Raw genomic sequence first — 16,637 nt, 5'->3', positions numbered from 1 at the left:
ATGTCATATGTGGCCACGACATATTCAACGCTGAGCCGCACCACTCACCTACCAATGCACAGTGGAATTGCTAGCAAAATTTCCAGGTAAAGTCTGACACCCTGGCAAATTTACAAGGTGAGGAATCTGTGGTTAGAAATCTCTATGAAAAAGATTAGACAAGGAGTGTCTGGCTTTGACACAAATGTGGGAAATAATGTTGAATTTCCAAAATATCCAATATAGTAATAGTGCACATAATTAACACAAATTTCAATAATTTACACAGTCAGGGTTATTGTGACAACCTTGTATGACTCAGCCCCCTTCAGATAAACATTACATCATCTTCGTTTAGACAAGCAGAAAAAAAAGAGACCAGACAAAGGGATAAACTGCTAATGCACTGGTTGATCCTTTATTGGCTTAACTTGTTCATTAACAGTTGAGTGGTGCAAGGTTACCATACACAGTTAGATCAAATCTGCATTGCACACCTATGCTATACAGCAAATGGATTAGAATTAGTACAAATACATGAAATATATTTACATTTTGTATACTCAAGCCCCAAACATCATATATTTACAAAATAAAACATGGAAATGGAGCTGGGAAGTTAAATATATGCATTAAATGATACCACATGTGGAACACACCTCAGAAGTGCCCATTAGGCATATATAATGTCCAGACGTTCCCATTGACTAAAGGATTAGTGCCCTGTATGTTTGAGTGCAGTCACCAAAAAAACAGTAAAGTGGGGTAAATTCCATCAGAATCAAACAGTTTGATATTCATTCCTTCTTACCAAAGGTAAATAGCACTGACTTATCAAATAACTCCTATATAACTTCACAAAGATATTTCTGGAAAGACCATTCCAGCCTTCACCTAAATCCTCCTATTTGAAAGAATTCAATCAGGATTACCAGGTAGATCTGAGGAGTTTGATGCCAAAATGTATGCTACCTCTCACCACCTTGTAACACCAGACACAGCTGTATATATGGACTTAACCACTTGGAAGGTTCATATTTAACACATTGGTTGGCTACCCATCAGCATGCAGCGCGGCATTAACCTTGCACCGAGAAGGGATGATACTGTGCATTTATTCCCGAATCCCAACCCCCTAAAATAAGTCCAGATTCAGGGTATGCAGTTCTGCATTATATAACCAAAAAACTGCAAAGTATAGAAGAAGTTCATCGCACTCTTCTGTTGGTAGACCATACACTCAGGGCACACATGAAGGCAGCTCAAACTCACTTTAATTATGAGCAAGTTGGGGGTTCAGGAATGGCATTTAGAACAAATATCTTATTACCTCTTCATATGATTAGTTAATGATGGTTACTACATTACAATGAAGTACGTGGAGAATGCACATCAGGCACAAGAGTGGGACACAATGAAAAAAAGGCAACAAGAGAAGTTTTACATCCAGTTAACAATACATTCAGCAGCATTAGACCCTTCCTTCTGCAGGGTAAGTCTGTATTAAGAAACATATTAAAATAAAAAAATAAGCAATGGGGAAGAAAGACAGCACTAATAAAATACAGAGTCCCAGAGAGAGAAAAACAGAACAAAGCACATTTCCCTTCCTTATGTTAAAGGTTTCTGATAAAATAAATATGTATCACAAAAGTTTCAACAAACAAAAATCTTTCAAGATATCAATATAGCAGCAACAGTGTCTGAATGCCTTTGATTTGTGCCCTTTCACCTTCTCTGTGCTCTTCTTAGGAGCTGCTCGGCTGTCAGTAACCAATCCTCTCACTGGATGTCAGCAATTATCTATTAACATCTCTCTATAAATAGATTACATTATTAAAGTGCATTATCTCTAAAACCAAAACTAGTTATATCATTGTTAAAAAGGTGCACACCTGAAGGACTCCCAAGTTCTTATACTAGGAAGCAGGGGTAAGAATCTATATAGTAGGCAGAAGTGATGGAATGCTCAGACACACAGCTGCAGTTTACACCAGGCACTAGCTACCTCTGTGAACACAACTGTTAATTTAAGTCTTATTCGAAGCAGCGGTGGCAGACTGAAAGTGGAAGGAGGTGAGCGAGGGCATCCTGGACAGAACAAGAGTGGATAGTACACCTCTTGTAGTACTTTCAATAGCAAATTGTAAGTCGTGTCAAAATACAGCATGTGAGAACAGTGGTGTCTTTTAAAACGTACTGGAAATAGAGCCAAATCTCTAAAGTTGCGGATCAAAGACTCATGTGTGATACTTGTAGGTATATCGACCCCCACCTTGCACCTCTCGTTCATCCATGTTAATTAACAGACAATGATCTGGGAAAATGACAGATGAAACAGAAGAGAAAGAATGAAAGAAAGGGAATCGGAACAGCGCACGTTGTATGATTTGTTGCATGCATATTTGAGTCTTGCTGGACAGCTACTATCATCAGCAAAAATGGATCCGTATATTTTAAAGGGTTTTTAGAAGCCTCTTTTAGTCGTGCAGAACATCAGATGTACACGTCAGCAGAATCTAAGCAGAATATTTTACAATATTTGTAACATGCATCTTCCACCTGTGCTGGACAGCAGGAGAAGGACAACTCTGGTGATTACCAACTAATTATGTGAAACACCTCTAGAATGCAGTTGAACCACTGTTTAGTAATACCTCTACAGTATATGTATATATCACCGCAACATTGTGACTTGAAAAGTGACAAGCTGCATCTAAAATTCAAGGCCTTAAAAGAGAGAGTTGGCTGCTTTATTGGCCTACAGGGATGCTATAAAAAAATCCACAAGAATTGCCATGGATACCTTTGCCTGTCAGATAATGGGCAAAAGAGATATGGATTAATCTCCTTCAGTTCACAATAACAAAGATTCAGCCACCTACTGTTACACAGAAGTACAGATAAGTCCTGCTCACTATTTCAGAGACTTGTCCTTCATAGAATAGAACAGTAGCTTATCTATGTTACAGAGGTTAAAGGTCGATAGGTTTTATAACTATGCCCTTGAAAGACCCTCACTCCTAAAGTCTGTCATTAATTGGCTTGAATTGGAAATGACCTAAGAGAGACCACGTGAGAGCAGATTATATTCGTGCAGAAAACAAGAAAAGAAAACACCATGGTTTGAAAGAAAATAGGGAGGTGTGAAAGTAAACGGTGCATTGGCAGAGCATTATTCTGCTGGGTACATGGGTAACAAATAAGGAATGAAGCTAGCAGGGGATATATAAACTGAAAAGTTGAGCCTAAAAGAAGCTTTCACCTAACTACTTTATAGCATTAAAACAAGGCATTATTTCCACAGGTCTTGAAAACAGAGTGCTGAATTCAACTGTACCTCTAATTTATAACTGCAATCGAGGTTAGTAGCACTCAGTAAACAAGCTTCAGTAGGCAATGAGATTTAGACTGTCAGATGTACTACTAAAATGTGATATGCTGAGACTGGGGAAAGGAATGGCACCAGCCAAGGAAATGCCAAATCCAAGTAGAATTTCAAACTATTTCCCCCTTACATACTTACATTTATGTCTCCAGACAGACATGCTCATGGGAGTTGGAGGAACCTTACACCAAGTTCTGAAAACTTGCTCAGCAGGTTGTTTGGCCCCTGGCATATAGATCCAGAAACATGCTCAGTAGGATGGTTGGCCTCTGGCATACAGCTCTGGAAACTAGGTTGTGGGATATCTGGCCTGTGGCACATCAGCTTTGGAAACATAGTCAGTGGGTTGGCTGGCCCCTAGCATCCTGTTCCGGAAGATGGTCATGGGGTGATTGGTCCCTGGTACCCAGTTTCAGAAACATGCTCAGTGAGTTGGCTGGTTCCCCCATTTCAGTTCAGAATAACATGCCCAATGGATAGGTCTGTATCTGTTTCTGGAAACTCCTCAAGTTGGATTGTCCTTTTGTGGCTCCATACACATTGACTGGAACTTACATCTAACTGAGAATACATTCTCATTGGGTAGGTGGCTCCGTGTGACAAGCAATTTTCAGTGGCTTGGTTGATTGACCTTGTTATTCGACTCAACCCCAGTGACTGATTGTTGGAAACGCTGTTTTCATATCGGAACATATCCTCGTTGATTTGGAAGGCCCTTGTCACATATCTCTTGACATATTATCTGTGGTGTCAAACACATCAGGCCCTGGTCAGGTCATTTGGAGTGCTTAATGGCATATTACTTAACAGACACCAAAATGGGCTGGCCGATTTTTCTCTCAATATATATTTGTGTTGGGTTGGTCTGTAGACCTGGTGGCATCGCTTTCCCCTGTGCATGCGTTGAAGGCTGTACAGAATCAGTTTCAGAACACATGCTCAGTTAGATTTTTGGCCCCCGACGTGTTACAATGTAGATGGAAAATGAACTGCGAAATCAGACTCTTTCCCAGGCTACAAACATTGCTGATAACACGATCAACGCCAAATGTATGCATGATTCCTGAACATTATGTGGAATATATGCGCGTACTAAATAATAAACTATTTTCAAGATATTGGTTTTGTGCTTCTACTGCTCCACTCCTAGATCTAGGAAGCTGTGCCTACAAAGCGCATAGCATAGAAACCTGGAATTCAATGGCAGAGAAAGACTATTAGGCTGGCTGTTAATTTTCCATCCTTTTTTTTTTATTTTTTATAAACCTACAGATGCAATATGAATTTGTTCTCTAGGTCTTGCTGACATTTGAACCTAGATAAAATCTTCTCACCTCTAGTGCCGTATTGTTAAAAAAAAAGGATTAAATATTAATGCACAAATTGAAGCCATTAACAGCTAAAGTGAATATTTCCAGTCTCGGAGGCGCCCCCAATGTCAATTACACCGCAGGTCCAAAAATGCCCTCTAGTAGTGTACCTGCTGTCTGTCGAACCTTGCTAAACTCATGAAATGTCGCCTTGTTTTTCTAACTCCCTTTTCCACATTCTAACACTTTTAAATACTGTGCTTGCCTACAGTATCCAAGAAGAATATTCTGCTACCAATCTGTTTATTAAGGTACCTGAAGTCTCACTTATTCCTCCTTCATCACTAACTTACATATTCCTGGAAAGCTCTCCGAGCACACATCTCCACCGCATCCCCCTCTACCAAAATCAGCAGCAGCTTGTCTCAAAGCAAATACAATTGTGTTTCAATTCTACAAGCACTCATTAAATGCGCCTTTACTATTCTGCAAGAGACCTACAACCACCTTTTACAGGATGAGCTACTAGCAAGAGAAAAAGGACTATGAGAATGATAGGGTGCTCTCCTCAAGAGATCTCTGTGCATAGGCTGAGTCTGTGTGTGTCAAAGGAGGCTGAGATAGAGGACACCACTAAGCAGGGCCACTCACTGGTCTAGAGAATCAAAGATCACAAAAACAAGATTTAAAGCAGAAGCAAATACAGCACATTGGACGTCAGTGGCACTTTCTCAGTACCACACTCCCAGAATACTTCTGTACAAGGATAGTACAGAAGGACGGAAGCGAAGCAGGGACAGAAAACCCAATGAGGGGAAACATCAAGCAACCCTTAGCCATGAAAGGAGTGTTCCCTACACCACCCTCGGAAGGTCTTGGTTATAAAGTGGATGTTTTGCTGAGCAGCCAACGCTTTGATCATTCAGATTCTGGATTTTGTGTAGAGTTCGCTTATTTCAGCACTCGTATGTAAAGACCATTGTTATTAATGTGCATTCTCAAATGTTCCTAAGATGACGTCACTTTGCATTTCAAAACAATAGAGCCTCGGTGAATAAATGCAAAAAGAGAGATAGGTGGTGAATTTGCTTTTGGAAGGTAAGAGTTTTTGAGAGATGTATGGAAGGGGGAGTATGTGTGATGGTATGTGGCACAGTGATAGGTGTCATTAAGGTGGAATGAATTAGTGAGCTGCATAAAAGCACCCTGTCCTATAAATGAGAGTGCGACCGCTTGAAGTTAATTTGTCATGAATTTGTTGCGTTTCCCAGTTAAAAGTATGCATTGGCACTCAAAAATATATTCACAAACCCTCAAGAACTAGTAAATGTCTTGCCCTATATGAGGAAGTAGTGGGGCACAGAATATAAAATGTCTAAGGGAAATAAAATATGAGGCAGGTAGGGGGATATGAATTACAGGGGTTAATGGCAGCAGGGATAAAAGTCAGTAGGACTAATATGGGGGCTCTTAGACTAAGTAAAGGATTATATTGGATATACTGGAACTAATGGTGAAATGTTTCTCTCTCTCTCTCTTCATCATGCCTGCAACGCTGGTACATGGGTAAGCACATATGCAATTCCATGAGCATAAAGGACAGAATATTTGCCATGAAGGGAGAGACATGGTCCGAGGTTGAACTGAAAATGGGTATGGTTGGCACACGTCTCCGAACCCCTGAAGACACATTAAGGTCCCTTGAGGCATCATGTTATCTCCTACCCACCCTGATAAGAGTTGTATTCCAAATTTAAGAAGGAGAAGTAAAGATTTGGGCAGTAAACCAGTAAGTTAAGGAGTGTATAGCTGGACACTTGCTGCAGAGCTACCTAGTCACCAAATCTGCCAAATCTCAGAGGAAGTTTCAGTGATACAGGCCAGTATCGCAGATAAGAAAGACCAGTGGTCCTGTGCACTGCACGCTACTGAAATCACCCGATCATAAACTCAACACAGCAAACACTGCCACAGGACCTTGGCAAGAAGCAGATGATTGTGCTCTGACCATCTAGCGACATATCTCTTATAAGAGTGCACACACAATAATTCAGTATAGCAAAAGAGCATGTAGATTAGACTAATTGTAAGTTGCTGCCATGAGGCTATTATAATTCCTTTCGGAGGGTGTCTTGGCAACACATTTGTGGGTTGGACCATACCTGGTGCTCTGGGTCCCTGCCTGACATGGAAACTTCCACTATGATACTCAGACCTCCAATACGAAACCTAAGGAATGCCTGCGTTACCGACGAGGTGCAGACGCTTCCGACATAGTTCTCATGCCCCCCCCCAACATGATACCAAGTTCCCAACATGATGTCCAGTCACCCAAAAAATGCTGCATCACTAGCATAGCATCCAGTGCACCAACATTTGACAAGACACCCACAAGTTGTGAAACCAAGCAGTATAGATTGAAACGAATATGTTTATAAATTTAAACATGGTGATGTGGGTGCCGGAGAGGGAGATGGAGAAAAATAAAAGAATCTTGGTTCTAAATTAAAATCTTAAAAAATAAAAACCCCACTGAAGATACAAACAGTTTTATGATGCCGGAACAAAGTGGGCAAGGAATGCAGAGATATCTTTAACAAAAATGAAAGCTGCAGGGAGTGGATAAGGATTTTTTGTTCGTTCCTCTGTTCCTGTTTGGTTTGGCGAAATGCTACGATTAAAGCACCTCAGCTCATGTGAACAGGGTGAGAGCAGAGAGAGAACGCCACAGGTTTTACAGACAAGAGAAACCATGAAGAATTATAAAGGGAGACAGGAGTGTGGGAGGAGAGCAGTAGGGTCATACTGAAGGAGTTGTAGGCTTGTCAGTACTTCAAGGGTCCAGTGAGCCTCCGGGCAAGCTTTGACCTGCAAAAAGAAAAAAAAAGGACATAAGAGCAAAATAACAGACAACACTTCTCCCTATTACTGGTTGATTTAAAGAATGTATTGATCTAAATGCAGATAACACATCAGGCTCCAAAACTGATGTCAGCAGGGGTGCCAGATTGATGAGAGGGCAGCGCAGCCCCTCCATTAGGGCAGAGGAGTGTCCCTCCCCCCACCCCACCCTTGCTGCCAGTGCAGCAAAAGGAAAAAAAGAAAACGGTAATAAAATGAATAGCCATTTTATTTTCCACTGCTCTCAGCCCGAGCAGTGTTTAGGGGTGAGGCTGCTGCTGACTGGCAACATTGAGTGGTGTTCACTCCCCCAGTTTACAATCCGCATGTCTCTTTGGCTGGCTGGCTTGTGACGGCCAGCCTGACATGTGCAGTAACCCTCTACACCTAGCTGTCTTAGACAGCTGGGTTGAGAGCAAGCACAGGCCCCCTATGCCTGCTGGAGTGCCGAGGCAGCTGTCTCCAGCCAATCCTGTCACTGCTCTCATGCTGCTCATCTGTAGCATGAAAACAGCATTGGGATTTGACGAGGGTTGGCTAAGGCTCCAGGAGGATTTGAGGTGATGAGGAAACGCTGGTAAGTACATTTTTAATGTGTTCTTTTTTGGCCCACTGATAGGCACTGTGAGAACCCTGCATTGCCTTAGTCTTAATTCTAGAGCTCTCAGTCACGGCCGTTTTAAAATCTGTTAACGAGCAATGATTGAGAGCTTTGGAATGTGAGCCTAAAGGCATTGTGATTTATCACAGTGCCTGCCACTGGCTCGACTTCGACGACCCTGCATTTTTGAGGGTCACCAACCGCCACAGTGATTGAGGCTCTAACATTAGGAAATAATTGGCAGAAAGTGCTTATTCGGGCAGTATGTACTGGCAAATACCAATGTTTGAGTGCTCTGGTGAAAGTCAACAGTGAGGACGTTAGAGCAATAAGAAAAAAGCTGCTTAATACAGTAAGAGTTTTTCTGGTGGGTACACTATTTACCTGCAAATTCTTCACCAGTAGAATATTTCCAGGTGTAAAACTGGATTCCTGAACTTCAAAGCTCACACGCCGCTGATAAGGAGGCCTGGCTTCATATCGTCGCCAGGAGTGGTGTCAGATGATGTTCCCAGATCAATATTACGCTGACTTCAGCCCAACAATGCCATTTTCCTTCTTGTTTTTTACAGCCTTTGAGGTGAGAAGACTTGTTTATATTGACAGAATAGTGCAGTGCCAAAATATATCCTTACAACTATCCATCAAGCGGGGAGGCAGACGCATTGGTGAAGAAACTGTAGGTAGAGTATCCACCAGATTAACTGGTACTGCAGGTAAATAACTTTTTCTACTGATTGATAATTCTACCTGGAGATTCATCACTTGTAGAAAATATTCTATAGCCATACCCAGCTAGGAGGAGGGTAGATGGATCTGGCAAAACTACCATCCCTACGTACCTCCCAATCCAGGCAGTAATGCTTGATGAATGTGTTCAAAGATGCCCACTTGGATGCCTTGCATATCTCTGCAATTTGAACTCTTCCAGCAAGGGCAGGAGTGTGGCTTTGGCCCTGATAGAATGGGCCTTGATTCTTTCTGGAGGTTGCTTCTTGACCAGCACATAGCAGGCCTTAATGTATCGTATAATCCACCTTGAAAGATTCCTTTTCTGCACTGCTTTGCTTTTCTTGGCATCTCAGTACCCTACAAAGAGCTGGTCATCCAGTTGTGTGTCCTTTGCATGGTCCAGGTAGTAGTTGACTGCCTGTCTAGAATCCAATCTATGCAACCGCTCCTTCTCTGCGGGATAAAGCAGTGCAAAGAAGGTTGGAAGGGTGAGAACTAACTCAGATGGAATGGAGTAACCTCACCTTGGGCAGGAAAGCAGCCCTGTTTCTCAACACCAACTTGCCAGGGTAAAAGGATGTGAACGGTGGACAGGAACTAGGGGCCAGATGTACGACCCTTTCATTTAGTGCCTCGCAATTAGTGAGCTATTACAAGTCGCAAATTGCGAGGCACTAAATGAAATGTACAACAGTGTGTTTACACTGTTTTGCGATTCACAATGGGGTTCAGCAGACCACCATGTCTGTGACTTCTTTTTAATAAAGCATTTTTTTTTTTAATGAAGCCCGTTTTCCTTAACAAAAAAAAAATGAAACGGAAAACAAATGAAACGTTTTCGTTTCATTTTTTAAGGGCAGACATTGGTCCCTGTGACCACTGCCTGCCCTTAACGAATAATTTCTCATGCATTTGCAAATGGGAAGGGGTCTCCTGGGGACCCCTTCCCATTTGCAAGTGCATTACCACCTACTTGAAGTAGGTGATAATTGCGAGTGTTTTGTGACCGCAATTGCGGTCGCAAAACATTAGTACATTGTTTTGAGACTCGCTATTTGGAAGGGAATGCCCCTTCCAAATAGCAGGTTGCAAAACCTATTTAGCGAGTTGCAAAGAAATTGTGATTCGCTAAATAGGCTATGTGCATGGGCATAGGCTTTTGCATGGGCAAATGGGTTCGAAAACCCATTTGCACATGCAAAAACAGGTCCTACATCTGGCCCTAAGTGCCTACGACTCCCTCACCCGTCAGGCTGAAGTTAATGCTAATAGAAAAACTGACAGTTAACACTAAATTAAGGTTCCACTGGGGAACAACAAATGAGGTAGGAGGATACAGATTTGTTAATTCCTTCAGAAAACTCGTCACAAGGGGTGATTTGAAGACAGGCGGCTGGTCTGGCAGACAAAGGAATACCGACAATGCCAATAAATATCCATTAATAGTACCAATTGCACAACCCCTCTGGGCAAGGGGGAGAGCAAATTGTAGAACCTGGGTTAACTTGGCCTGCAAAGAGCTAACACTGTTTTTCCGTGCACCATGCATCAAAATGACCCCATCTGCCAGAGTAAGCCGATTTTGATGAAAGGTGATGTGCCAAATGAATGATGTCAACCACTTCCTGTGGCAGCTGAAAGGAGCTCTTATTTCACTGTTCAATCTTCAGGCATGTAGGTGGAGTCATTGGAGACTGGGGTGCAGTACGATACCCTCCGACTGGGAGAGGAGGTCCAATCTGTGTGGCAGCTTGAGTGGGAGACGTGGGGAGAAGCGCAGAATGTCTGCATACCACAACCTCCATGGCCAATCCAAGGTGATGAAAATTACTTAGGCCCGGTTTTGGTGTACCTTCCTCAGAACTCGAGGAACCAAGGCTTTGAGGGAACAGAATAGTGCCGTGGAAAACTCCATTTCAACTGAAACATATCCCCCAATGCTCCCCTCAACAATCACTGGCGCAAACAGAATTGTTGGCAGTGACACTGTCCAAGAACGTGAACAGGTCCACCTGAGGAGTGCCCCACTGGGCAAAGACATCTTGAACTACCTCTTTCAGAAGTCGTCACTCATGATCAGCTGGGTAACACCAGGTCAGGCTTTTGGCTCTGACATTCAGAGACCCCAGTAGATGATTGACTGTTACCCAAGACCCTTGGCAGCGTGCCCAAGACCAAAGTCTCAATGCTTCCAGACAAAGGAGGTGACACCATACTCCCCCTTGCTGGACGACGTACCACATTGCTGTCAAGATCTGGACAGACCGACTTTGGAAGTAGGGGAGGAAGGCCTTGTGCGCCAGCCCATTCTCTTACAGTTCCAACAAGTTGATGTGAAGAACCTGTTCTTCTGGAGACCAGAGGACTCTCATGCTCAGATCTTCCAGATGAGCTATCCACTCTAAAGTGAGACATTCGTCACAACCTTAGTCACAGTGGGAGGGGGAGTGAAGGCCATCCTGCTGCTGAGGTTTGCCTCATTCCCCGACCCAGCCACTTCTGCCACAGTGCTGCAGGTGATCACAATGGAGTCAGATAGGTCTCCCCCATACTGTACCCACTGTCTGCAGAAACACCTCTGCAGGGCCCTTATGTGCCAACATGCATGCATGACAAGGAGAATGCAGGAAGCTAGCAGACCGAGGAATCCTCAGGACTGGAACTGTTGCACCCTGTGAGAAGGAATGTCAGCAATCCGATGACCCTACAAACTGGAGTTGCTGGGAAGGCTTCAGGTGGAATTTTGATTAGTCAGTGAACTAGGTAAGGGGAAAATGGGGAAGCTCAACTTCCTGATGTGAGCCGCAATTACTGCCGAAGGGGAGTACTGAAAACTAGTAAAGCTTAGAACCCACCACAAAACGTACATACTTCAGATGCGACAGCAGAATGGGGATATGAAAATACACACCTTGCAGGTCGAGTGACAGCATCCAGGCTCCAGCGTTGAACACTAGCAACACTTGGGGTTGGGTCAGCATTTTGAACGTCTCCTTTCGAGAAAGAAGTTCAACTCCTGGAGGCCCAGGATTGGACGCAGACTGTCATCCTTACTCGGCACAAAGAAATAACGAAACTAGCATCCTTGTCCTTTTTCCTGTTCTTTCACTAACTCCACTGCTCCTCTCTGCAGGAGGATTACAAGGTGGTCTGGAGCAGAGGAGGAAGGAGAGGGAAATAAGGGTGGAGCCTGAAGGAAGGGAAGGGGTGTAATCTCTTTCCACTATCTTAAGGGCCTACTGGTCCAAAGGAATAACCTTCCAGGCTAGTAGTGAGGTGGACACACTCCCTCTCACATGCTCCAAATGTGGTTAGAGTAGACCTCTAAGACTGCATTCCTAGTGGACAGCGGTGGAAGAGGAGGAGGCTTGCTGGAGGGATCTATGGCCCTTACCTCTGCCTATACCCTTGTATTGGCAGACCAGTGTATTTTAGGGCTGTTATATCTGTGGCTGATAGGGCTGTCTCTGCCAAAAGGAGAAATACTTCAAAGTGACAAAACTGGGCTTGAAGTTGCTGAAGATCCAAAGAACGTGCATTTGCCTTGCAGGCTTTAAATCTTCCAAGGCAGCATCAGCTTTTTCTACAAACAGACAGGCTCCATCAAGTTCGAATGCATATCTGTTGAAAAGCCAGAGGTCCTGAGCCAGGCGTGGCATCTGATAGTGATTGAATTACCCACTGCTTTTGCCACAGAATCTGCTTATATAGGGCCGAGTCGATGTGCCTTGAAGTATGCTGCCAAACATTCGGAATGCCTTGAAAATGTGCCCGATTATCTCCTTGAACATGAAACATTATCACTTTGCCCCATGTACCACACGCTGTGAACGTAGCAGGCAAAAACGCAATTAGCGTTCCACTACTTACTGTCAGGATTCTGCCCGCACTGCGCCTGCATTACGATGGAAACTACACTTCCCATGATCCTCTCCCGTAGTACACAGGAAGTACTTTAGGAGTCAGGGCACGCTTCCTGTTGCGTGTTATTCTGGATTTGTTCTTGACGCTGTCGGGCGTGAGAGAAGGTTCTCTTCACGCCGTGTTCTTTGGCTGCTGAGCGGGGCGGATTCTCCGGTCCCATATTTCCGAATCCAAGGTAGGATTCTTGATGTTCGTTTGTTCGGCGCGTGCTGCCGTCCGCCGCGCTGCCGAAAGGATTAGTTTGGTTAAGGCTGTGCCTGTAAGGGGCTCGTTAGCAGGCAGCTACGAGTCTCCGTCTTTTTCTTTGGTTTTCTATGGACGTTTGCAAGGAGGAACTAATTAAGTTCTGCTGAATGACTTTGACTCGCCAGTGCTCTTCATGCCCTTTGGTTGTTGTGATTGTGGCTCAGGGATATATGCCGCGGAGCGCAGTGGTGGTAGCAACTACGCGCTGCCGTGCTTATTGACATTATTGGATAAAGAAGGAGGAAGGAAAAGCGGAGCGTTGTGGTGGTCTCAACTAAACGTTACCGTTTTTCCATTTTGACTTAATGTGTTTCTTTTTGTGGAAAGGAAGCAGAGCGTGTTAGTGGTCGCAACAGCACGTTACTGTTTATTCTAACAGCAGTGGTTTCTGCTCAGGTCTAGCAGAATCGTCTGGAGCGGAGTGTTGTGGTTCTTGCCTCCTACACACTGCTGTATCCATCTTTTCTTCATCAGAGGCCAGTGATCTTCTTTGTGGTTCTTGTAGGATTAATACTACAGTTTCTCATCTTTTCTTCTGGGGTATGTCCTAGGGTACATAGAAGGAACACTTTCCAACATTTGATCTGTATACCTAATGGATGTTGTAACATGGTTGTTTATGTTTCTAATAGGCAATATTCAGTCGCAAGAAAAAGGGGAAGAGAGGCTGACCACCAAGAGTCTTGTTATTTTACTTTTAGCAGGTATACAAGGTTCATTTAGCGAGAATTCAAGAGTGTAGTCTTACCTGCTTATTGTTGCTTATGAAAGTATTATTTGTCGTTTCAGGTTTCCCTTTCCCTGCTGACCCCTTCCTTTCCCTTCCTTTTTTCCCTCCTCCTATTTTTCCCTCGCCTAATGGCTCAAACACCTTGTGTAACATAATCAAGGTGTTAGTGACATTTGGAGGTGGACCATTGTATGCAACAACTGGATTACGTGGAGATAAACCTGACAGAATAACACGCCCACGAATATCACTCTACCCGATTCAGTTGTTGTAACAATGGCCACCATGGATGATGTAATGCAGGTGTTGCTTCTGGTGCAACAGGAGCTTGCCTCCTCCAAAGAAGAAACAACCGCATTAAGAGAAAAGGTAGAAAGGTTGTCGAGAAATCCCTTTGATGCCCCGTCATCTCAGATACAGGTCACTGTCCCTCCTCCTATCCCTCTGGCTAGTCCTGAGAGGTATTCGGGAGATCCAACCAAGACACAGGTGTTTCTAACACAGATTATGCTCCATTTCTCGTGTAAGCCCGCCTCATTTCCTAACAACCACCCTCGCGTGGCGTTTGCCATATCATATCTAATAGGTGATGCAGCTAATTGGGCAGTACCGTTAGTGAGAAACAACAATCCAGTTCTCTCCGATTGGTTAGGTTTTCGTAATGAGTTTGAGCGAGTGTTTGAAAGAAGGGCCACTACTTTCAGTGCTGACAGAGAACTATTGGAACTCAGACAGGGAAGAGGAGATTTGGTGTCATATCTAGCCACGTTTAATAGATTAGTGGCTGAAACCTCCTGGCCTGAAGAGAAAAGAATGCCCCTTTTTTACCAGGGGTTAAGGGATGGCTTAAAGGACATAATCGCACAAATAGACCCTCAACGAGCCACGTGTGCAGACATGATTAGTCTGACCCTGAGATTAGATTGTAGGTTGGCTGACAGGGGAGGGGACAGGAGAAAAGGGGATAGAGACCCTTCTAGGCCTGATTGGACTTCTCGTAGAGCTTTACCTTCCCCTGAGAGTAATGCAGAACCCATGGAAATAGGTGCGGTTAGATCTCCATTAACCAAGGAAGAAAAAGAAAGCCGTAGAGTTGCGGGGTTGTGTATGTATTGTGGAAAGAAGGGGCATTATGTAAGGGAATGTCCCTCCAAAACTAAGTCCACGGGGGGAATGGTTTAAGAACAAGAAAGTTGCTATTTCAGTGTTGAGTTCACCGGTTGGCTTAGTGAATAACCCAGAAGGCAATGATGACACTCAACCATGGAAAGTCCCATCATTAACAATACTTACCTTGTTGGACACTGAGACGCATATCCTACTCCCTATGAGGTTAGATAGTCAGCTACAAGTACACCAAGTCATGGTCATGATTGATTCCGGGGCTACTGGTAATTTCATTGATAGCGGTCTTGTGTCCACCTTGGCATTGGATAGAGTCCCTAGGGAAACACCAGAAGAAGTCTTAGCTGTTGATGGGAAACCTTTGACTTCAGGTCTTATCACTGAGCAGACAGAGACAGTGGTGCTCTCAGTCGAGGTAAAGGAAGGGGTACATAGGGAGGAACTGTCATTAAACATTATAGAAGCCCCACAGTACGAGATAATTTGGGGATGCCTTGGCTACGTCACCACAACCCCTTGATTAACTGGAAGGAAAAGACGGTTCAGTTTTTGTCAGGTGAATGTAAGAATGTAAGAAACACATGGAAGGGCACAAAATCTCTTTAGCCTCTCTGCTACAAACCCCATTGGTAGTGGCTACTGCCGCTGAGAAATCGGTTAGGTTACCTTCTGAGTATCAGGAATACAAAGACGTATTCAGCGAAAGCAAGGCAGAGCAGTTACCACCGCATAGGTTGTACGATTGTAGGATTGATTTAGTGGAGGTGGCCACCATTCCGTCATGTAGAGTGTACGCGTTATCCGTACCTGAGACATCCCACTTAAAAGAATACTTGGACCATTATACTGACATTGGATTCATCAGGCCATCCAGATCTCCTGCAGCTTCTCCTCTGTTTTTCATCAAAAAAGCAAACAGAGATCTGAGAGCCTGTGTGGATTACCGCATGCTGAACAGGAACACTATCAGAAATAGATATCCACTACCCCTTATCTCTGTTTTGATAGACCAAGTGAGAAATGCCAGGTTATTCACTAGACTGGACCTCAGGGGCGCATACCATTTGGTCGCGAGGGGAACGAGTGGAAGACCGCCTTTAAGACCCGATACGGTTTATATGAGTACACTGTCATGCCATTCGGTCTGTGCAATGCACCGGCGGCATTTCGAGTCACCCCATCCTGAATTCCCCTGGGTGTCTAGTTTTCAAAAACGTATAGGTTTGCTAGGTTTCCCTAGGTGCCGGCAGAGCTAGGGTTAAAAAACTATAGGTGGGCACTTTGCCAAAAAAGGGCCATTTTTCACTGCCAAATTGAGGTGCGACCACGTTGCGTTTTGTGCCGTTTCCTGCCGCAGGCGCTAGACTTACCCACGCAAGTGAGGTACCATTTTTCTCAGAAGACTATGTGGAAAGCGGTGTGGGTGGAAATTTGTTGATCCACGCAGATTCCAGAACTTTCCACTACAGAAATGTGTGGAAAATGCGTTTTGTTTGTCAATTTTTTAGGTTTTCAAGGGATTCTGGGTAACAGAACCAGGTGGGAGGCAGTCGAGTCACCCCATCCTGAATTCCCCTGGGTGTCTAGTTTTAAAAAATGTATTGGTTTGCTAGGTTTCCCTAGGTGCCGGCAGAGCTAGGGTTCAAAAACTACAGGTAGGCACTTTGCTAAAAAGGGCCATTTTTCACTGTGAAATTGAGG

The 16,637-nt window shown here is 44.0% G+C and overlaps 1 long non-coding RNA gene across 1 annotated transcript in view; it reads right to left on the bottom strand.

Annotated features, from left to right (window-relative positions):
• Positions 1-434: 434 nt before the first annotated feature.
• LOC144826652 (uncharacterized) overlaps positions 435-16,637 on the bottom strand; it is a 152,287-nt gene continuing 136,084 nt past the window's right edge. The window contains exon 4 of the long non-coding RNA XR_013609871.1: positions 435-7,545. This is a non-coding gene — a long non-coding RNA (uncharacterized LOC144826652). The remainder of the gene's footprint in view (positions 7,546-16,637) is intronic.

The sequence above is a fragment of the Lissotriton helveticus genome, chromosome 3_2 (genome assembly GCF_964261635.1).
Source record: "Lissotriton helveticus chromosome 3_2, aLisHel1.1, whole genome shotgun sequence".
Taxonomy (NCBI): Eukaryota; Metazoa; Chordata; class Amphibia; order Caudata; family Salamandridae; genus Lissotriton; species Lissotriton helveticus.
This window is presented reverse-complemented; position numbering and strand designations above follow the sequence as displayed.